The sequence below is a fragment of the Nicotiana tabacum genome, chromosome 15 (assembly GCF_000715075.1).
Source record: "Nicotiana tabacum cultivar K326 chromosome 15, ASM71507v2, whole genome shotgun sequence".
NCBI lineage: Eukaryota > Viridiplantae > Streptophyta > Magnoliopsida > Solanales > Solanaceae > Nicotiana > Nicotiana tabacum.
In genome coordinates, this window is record NC_134094.1 from 47,042,921 (window position 1) to 47,050,623 (window position 7,703).

Below are 7,703 nucleotides of genomic sequence, written 5' to 3' on the forward strand. Positions count from 1 at the left end.
ATTCTTAGTTAATTTTAGTTAGACATTTTATAAATCTCAATGGTTGATCATCTTGGATAGCAACAAAGCTAGAAACTACGAGAATACTGTTTAAATTCAATCCCTATAAATACGATATTATACTATACTATATTTGATTAGTGAGTAGAATTTAAGTGTGTGTTTTACGCTCATTAAATTTTGGCGTCGTTGCGGGGGATAGGCAAACAACAGTGTTTAAAATAGTTATAGTGCTAATTGAAGAATATTTTTCTTTTTATTTCTATTTTCTCTTTTTACGTTTGGTATTCGTTCACTGTGCGTAGATTACAGGTTTAGATTGGTACATGACTCGAGCTTTTTCGAAAGAAGTGCTACCATACGAGTCTGAGAGAGAAAAATAATTGCGACAGCTGAGGAAGGAAAGAGATCTCACCGAGACATCAGAAAAGGTTGGGCAATCCTCAACCAAAGAACTTATGGCTGGAAACGGTGATGATAATGTAGATTTGGGTGCAAGGGAGGCAGCCCAACAACGAGAAAAAGCTGCATGGGATGCAGAGGAGGCAGCTATTAGAGATGCACAGATTATCTATGAAGAAGAGAGGGCTCGGAGAATTGTTCAAAATCAACTCTTGGCTGCATACCGGTTCGAAAATATAGCTCCCATGCTTGGGAGATCACTGGGCTATTATGCTAGACCAGTCTACAATCAAGGCTTATCAAGTTTTAAACCACCTCCAACTGCAGCTAACAATTTCGAGTTGAACCAAGGGATGCTTCAAACCATCCAGAATTGCTATGTTTTAAGAGGAAAAATGAACGAAGATCCAAACACTCATCTAATGGACTTCGAGAAGATTATGAGCACCTTTCAATACAATTGGGTGTCACAAGATGCAGTGTACTTAAGGGCATTCCCCTTTTCACTTAAAGATGATGCAAAGCAGTGGCTTCGAAACTAGCCCACGGGATCCATTAGAACATGGGAGGACATGACCAGAAAATTCCTTGATAAATATTTCTCCACAGCTAAGACGGGCAAGTTTAGATATCTTCTTCCAGAAAGAGACTGAAACTATTTTTGAAGCATGGGAGAGGTTTAAGGAGATAGTTCGAAAGTGTCAACATAGTGGAATTGAACTCTGAATGCAATCCTATGACTTTTGGGACGGATTGACACCAGCCTCGCGTAGAACATTAAGCAATGCAGTTGGAGGCCCTTTGATGAAGAAGACTCCACATGAGATAGTTACAATTATTGATGAGTTTTCTGAAGATGCCAATCAGCGGCCCTCTAAGACTGCTGAAAGAAGAAGATCAACTGGTGTTCACCAAGTGTATGCTAATACATATGTGCATGCACAACTTGATGCTATAGCTAAAGAAATATGGAAGCTGACCTTAGCCTCAATACAAAATGAGCCTCGCGCAGCTTGTGATATATGCGGAAGAGGACACCCTACTCATCAGTGTCAAGCCTGAACGGAGAAAGTGAATGCTGTGGGAAATTATAATTTTAATGCAATAGGTCAGAAGCACCCCGATTTTTAATGGAGTTCACCTGGGGGTACCGCTAATGCATGGCAACTAAACAACTCTAGATTTCAGGGACAAAAGGCTCCTGGTTTTATTAATCAGTAGAGGCACCAGTTTCAACCTCAACAACCCAATCATCCTGGTCTAGAAGATCTCATGAAGGCCTTTATTGTAAAAACTGATAAAAGATTTGAAGTACATGGGGAAACATTTTTAAATTTAGAGAAGCAAGTGGGACTGATTGCAACAATATTAACTGAGATGGTTCCATGCACTCTCCCTGCTGATACTGAAACAAATCCCAAAGAAACAGTGAATGTTGTAACCTTGAGAAGTGGACAAGTGTTGAAAGACCCCACCCCAATCTAGAACTTGCCCCGTGTATTTTCAAAGTGAAATCGTAGTTTTATTCAATCGTGGAAGTGATATAGGTATTTCTTTTTTGAGCCAGATATGTGCTACTACCCACCTAATTGTTATGTATCTTACTTAACCTCTTTTATCCTGTAATCTTATTTCTTTGGCAACCACATTACAAGCCTTACCCATTTGTTTGAATTGGCCATCTATTGGAACCTTGTACCTCTAGTGAGCACTTGAATTTGTTATGAACTTTGTAAAAGTTGAAGTGTGGGATGGGTGGTTTGGCTTTTGAGCGGAACTGTTGAACTAAGGAGAAAGGTGCACAGTTTTGAAAAGGTAACAACCACTTGAATTGAAAAAGAAAGGAAAACAATAAGTGTATCATTGTGAAAAATATTCCTTGATAGTGGTAACTTGATGCAATTGTGCATGAAGAAGTAGGAAGTTAAAGTATATTAATGTGAAGGTGAAATTATTGTTTTACATAAGTGTGCGGTTTTGAACGGTTAATTATATGTATTAAAGTGCTTAGGGAGGTGTAGTCACTTTTATATCTAAATGTATTCTACTCATCCCGCATCCTACATTACAACCAATTAAAGTCCTGCTTGATCCTTGACTGAATGAGCTCAATTAGTAGAGTAGTACACTACAGGCAAGCCTATGGTACGTCTTTTGTGAAATATGAATGTCGTTTCTGAGACTGAGAAAATTCTTTCTATTTTGAGTTCCTAATTGTTCTTAAATTTCCTTGTGTGTGAAAATACTCTCTATTGTTGTGTGAGGGAACTTGATTCACGAAGGAAAGGTAATGTCGTTGACCTATGTGTTAGAGTAAGTGAGCGGGTTGTGAAAAATGTGTGGTGCTTTTGAGTCAAATGTTGAGGCGAGGATGTTACGGTATTGTACTGAATTTATGTTAAATAGTCTTGGTGTGATGAGTTATGAGAGTTGTTGAAAAAGGTCATGTCCATATGAAGTGTAGTTTGATTGCTCGAGGATGAGCAATGGTTTAAGTGCGGGGTATTGATGGTAGGGTATAATATCGTGTTTTAGTCTCTTATTAAACTCTAATTCACAGCATTTTACTTGTGTTGAGCTTTAATTGGTAGTGTTTTTCACTTATTGTGTGTTTTATGCCTTGTAGGAGTGATTTCGAGCTATGTAGATATTATGGAGCTAATCGAGCTATTTGGAGCTTTGAAGTCTTAGTTAAAGCTCAAGGGATTAAGCCGGGATCGTGTTCAGGAGTCGAAGACCAAGTCTGGACATAAAAAGTCAAGTTTGAAGTCGTACTCTGAGAAAAGTACCTTGTCGCGGTGCCGTGGGGCGCCGCTGCTGTGCAAAATCCTACTGCCTGCAAATTGTTAAATCTTTGGATTTCTCCACTAATGCCCTGCATGGTGCGTCGCCCCTTGCGGCGCGCCTGTGCAATTTTTACAGAGTGAAAGTCGTATTTTGGCTAGGAAAGAGTGGTTTCATCTAGGCCCGACTCTATTTGGTATAAATACATGGAAAAATATTATTTTTAGGACTTTTGACAAACTTTGGACCTAAGGAGGCTAAGGAGGAGTTGGAAGAACACAAGCACAAGGACTTCATCATTCCTTGCTCACTCAAGACCAGAGTTTGGATTGAATTTATGTTTTTCTATACTTTAATATTATTTGTGATGAATTTCTCCATATCTATGGAATAGCTCCATTTAGAATTTGATGGATTTGGTGTATTGATGATTGTTTATGGATTATAACTCTAGTTTTATGTATTGAACATTTTTTGGATGATTTAATTGTTGAATCTTTATTCACTAGTTCATGTAATCGAGAGAGGCATAACTTGTGATATCTTAGCAGTATATTATTGGTTGAGTTCATAGATTATTCTAAGTAATCGAAAGAGGCTAGTTGAATCATTGATTAAACCTAGTTAAGAGAATAATCGAAAGAGATTTTCCTAAAGACAAATCCATTACGCATTCTTGCATATCTTCACGTGCTTAAATTGGTTCATCCTGTGAGGTTAAAACTTAATCGAGAGAGGAGTTTTTGCTGAATGATTGGACTAATAATTGAGTGAATTCGAGAGACTCACTTGAACATTAGAAGTGAATTATCTAGAGTTAGATCTCGAACAATTATCTTGCACCTATCCTATAGAAACCCTATCTTCTCCCATTGATAACCTTCTTTTCTTATTCCTTATTTCGATTGTCATTAGTCAATAGCTTTAGATTCTTAGTTAATTTCAGTTAGACATCTTATAAATCTCAAATGTTGATCATCTTGGATAGCAGCAAAGCTAGAAACTATGAGAATACTGTATAAATCCAATCCCTGTGGATACGATATTATACTACACTATATTTAATTAGTGAGCAGAATTTAAGTGTGTGCTTTGCGATCTTCAAACTTTGGCGTTGTTCGGGATTGGCAATCAATAGTGTTTGAAATAGTTATATTGCTAATTCAGGAATTTTATTTTTCTTTTTATTTCTATTTTCTCTTTTTACGTTTTGTATTCGTTGACTGTTCGCAGGTTACAGGTTTAGATTGGTGTATGACTCGTGCTTCTGAGAAAGAAGTACTACCATACGAGCCCGAGATAGAAAAAATAATTACGACAGCTGAGGAAGAAAAGAGACTCATCGAGACATCAGGAATGATTGGGCAAGCCTCAACCAAAGAACTTATGGCTTGAAACGGTGATGATAATGTAGATTTGGCTGCAAGGGAGGCAACCCAACAACGAGAAAAATCACCACGAGATGCTGAGGAAGCTACTATCAGAGATGCACATATTATCTATTAAGAAGAGATGGGTCGGAGAATTGCTCAAAATCAACCCTTGACTGCAGACCAGTTCGGAAATATAGCTCCTATGCCTGGGAGATCACTGGGCAATTATGCTTGACCGGTCTACAATCAAGGATTATCAAGTGTTAGACAACCTTCAATTGTAGCTAACAATTTCGAGTTGAAGAAGGGGTTGCTTCAAACCATTCAGAATTGCTCTGTTTTTAGAGGAAAGATGAACAAAGATCCAAACACATATCTAATGGACTTAGAGGAGATTATGAACACTTTTCAATACAATGGGGTATCATAACATGCAGTGTACTTAAGGGCATTCCTCTATTCAATTAAAGATGATGCAAAGTAATGCCTTCGAAGCTTGCCCACGTGATTGATTAGAACATGGGAGGAGATGACCAGAAAATTCCTTGATAAATAGTTTTCCTCGGCTAAGACGGGCAAGTTTAGAAGAGAAATCCATAACTTCATCCAGAAAGAGACTAAAACTATTTTTGAAGCATGGGAGAGGTTTAAGGAGATAGTTCGAAAGTGTCAACACAGTGGAATTGATCTTTGGATGCAACTCTAGGACTTTTGGGATGGATTGACACCAACTTCGCGTAGAACATTAACCAATATAGTTGGAGGCCCTTTGATGAAGAAGACTCCAGATGAGATAGTTACAATTATTGATGAGTTATCTGAAGATGCCAATCAGTGGCCCTCTGAGACTGCTGAAAGAAGAAGATCAACTGGTGTTTACCAAGTGGATGCCAATACATTTGTGCAGACACAACTTGATTCTATGGCTAAATAAATACGAAAGCTGACATTAGCCTTAATATAAAATGAGCCTCACGCAGCTTGTGATATATGCAGAAGATGACACCCTACTCATGTGTGTCAAGCCTCAACTGAGGAAGTAAATGCTGTGGGAAATTAAAATTTTAATACAATGGTTCAGAAGCACCCCTGATTTTTAATGGAGTTCACCTGGGGGTACCACTAATGCATGGCAACAAAACAACTTCAGATTTCTGGGACAAAAGGCTCCTGATTTTATGAATTAGTTGAGGCAGTAGTTTCAGCCTCAAAATGCCAATCATCCTGGTCTAGAAGATCTCATGAAGGCCTTTATTGTGAAAACTAATGAAAGATTTGAAGTACAAGGGGCAGCAACTCAAAATGTAGAGAAGCAAGTGGGACATATTGCAACAATATTATCTAAGAGGGTTCCAAGCACTCTCCCTGCTGATACTGAAAGAAATCCCAAAGAAACAGTGAATGTTGTAACCTTGAGAAGTGGGCAAGTATTGAAAGACCCCACCCCGATCCAAAAAGATGTGATACTTGAAAAGGAGAGTGGGGAGCAGCTGAAAAGTGATGATGACAAGAAGAAGAAAGGCCCGATAAAAGCTGAGAAAAATAAGAAGGAATAAAAATCGAGAAGGGAGGAATATAAGGAGAGCAAGCATTTGCATGCTCTACCTTTGCCTCAAAAGCTATGTAGAGAAAAGCTGGACAAGCAATTTGAGAGATTTCTGGATGTGCTGAAACAGGTTCATGTAAACTTACCATTCACATAAGTGCTCTCACAAATGCCTTCTTATGCTATATTCTTGAAAGAGATCCTTACAGAGAAGAGGAAAGTAGAGGACACCTTAGTGATCAAGCTCACAAAGTATTGCAGTGCGATATTGCAAAATAAACTCCCATAAAAGTGTGGATATCCAGGGAGTTTTGCAATACCTTGCTCTTTAGGAACTATTATTTTTTATAAGTCTTTATGTGATTTTGATGCCTCAATTAAATTAATGCCTCTATCTATTTATAGGAAAGTTGAGAAGGCGATTGGAGAGATAAGGTCTGCCCCAATATTGTTGCAGTTGGCAGATCAAATGACTTTAATACCCAAGGGGATAGTGGAAGATGTGTTAGTTCGGGTGGATAAGTTCTTATTTTAGGAGGTCCCCCTCATCCTAGGAAGACCATTCTTAGCGACAGGCAGAGCGATATTAGATATACATAAGAGAAAACTAATGCTTAGAGTGGGTGAGGAGACTGTCACTTTCAAGATGAATATAGAAAAGGGGGTGCAAAAAGGAAAACCAGCTGCAAGTGTTGCGTGTAAAGTGAAGGGCTCGAAAGAAAAGATTGCGGTGAGTGAGAAAGATAAGTGTGGGGTGTACCCCAAAAAGGCTGAGAAACAGCTATATGCATGGATGTGTGCATTAGATCGGGCGTGAAGAATGGAGCCCGACTTCGACTCAGACCCCGACTAGATATTTAGGAAAGTTTCCTTTACCTTATGCTTTTTAATTGTGTGTAATGGGGACATGCCACAACTTATTAGTTTTCTTTTTGTTAGTTATAGTTAGTAGATATAGAATTAAAATTTTGAAAAAATGAGAAAAATCTTAAAATTTTTGATTTTTCCCGAAGATGGATATCATCGACAGGTTTCTTGAGGGATTAAAGTCGAAGGAAAAAGACAAAAAGATTTTCTTTTGTTAGGTAGTGCAACAAGTACCCCTTGGGTTTTCTTTGTGTCATGGTTCTTTTCCAAGGGTTTTGTTTGAACCGGGTGTTGGTATTTTTTTTTTTAGGAGTAAGAAACCTTGTGCTGTGATTTGAATTGAAGGTAATATCTCTTATCTTTATTATGCCTTGAGAATAGTAAGTGCTTTAGTTGTGACACTTAGGCTCAGTTTTTGGCTCTTGTATAAGTACCTTAATTTGTATGATCTTAACTTTTCTTAACTACTTTGACTAGAGTGTCTTGATAGTCCAATCATGAGTAAGTTATGTGCCATGTGTGTTTGAGGTTTTGTGTATCCTGTGAATTGCATTTGATGTCTAGAACTTGCCCCATTTATTTGGAAAGCGAAATAGTAGTTTTATTCGGTCTTGGAAGTGATATAGGTATTTGTTTGTTGATCCAGATATGTGCTACTACCCACCTAATTGTTATGTATCTTAGTTAACCCCTTTGAGCTTTTAATCCTGTTTCTTTGGCAACCACATTAG

The 7,703-nt window shown here is 38.1% G+C and overlaps 1 non-coding gene across 1 annotated transcript; it reads right to left on the reverse strand.

Annotated features, from left to right (window-relative positions):
- Positions 1-5,136: 5,136 nt before the first annotated feature.
- On the reverse strand, positions 5,137-5,243 carry LOC142170007 (small nucleolar RNA R71). Its single transcript, XR_012699626.1, has one exon. It is a non-coding gene; the product is annotated as a small nucleolar RNA R71 (small nucleolar RNA).
- Positions 5,244-7,703: the final 2,460 nt, after the last annotated feature.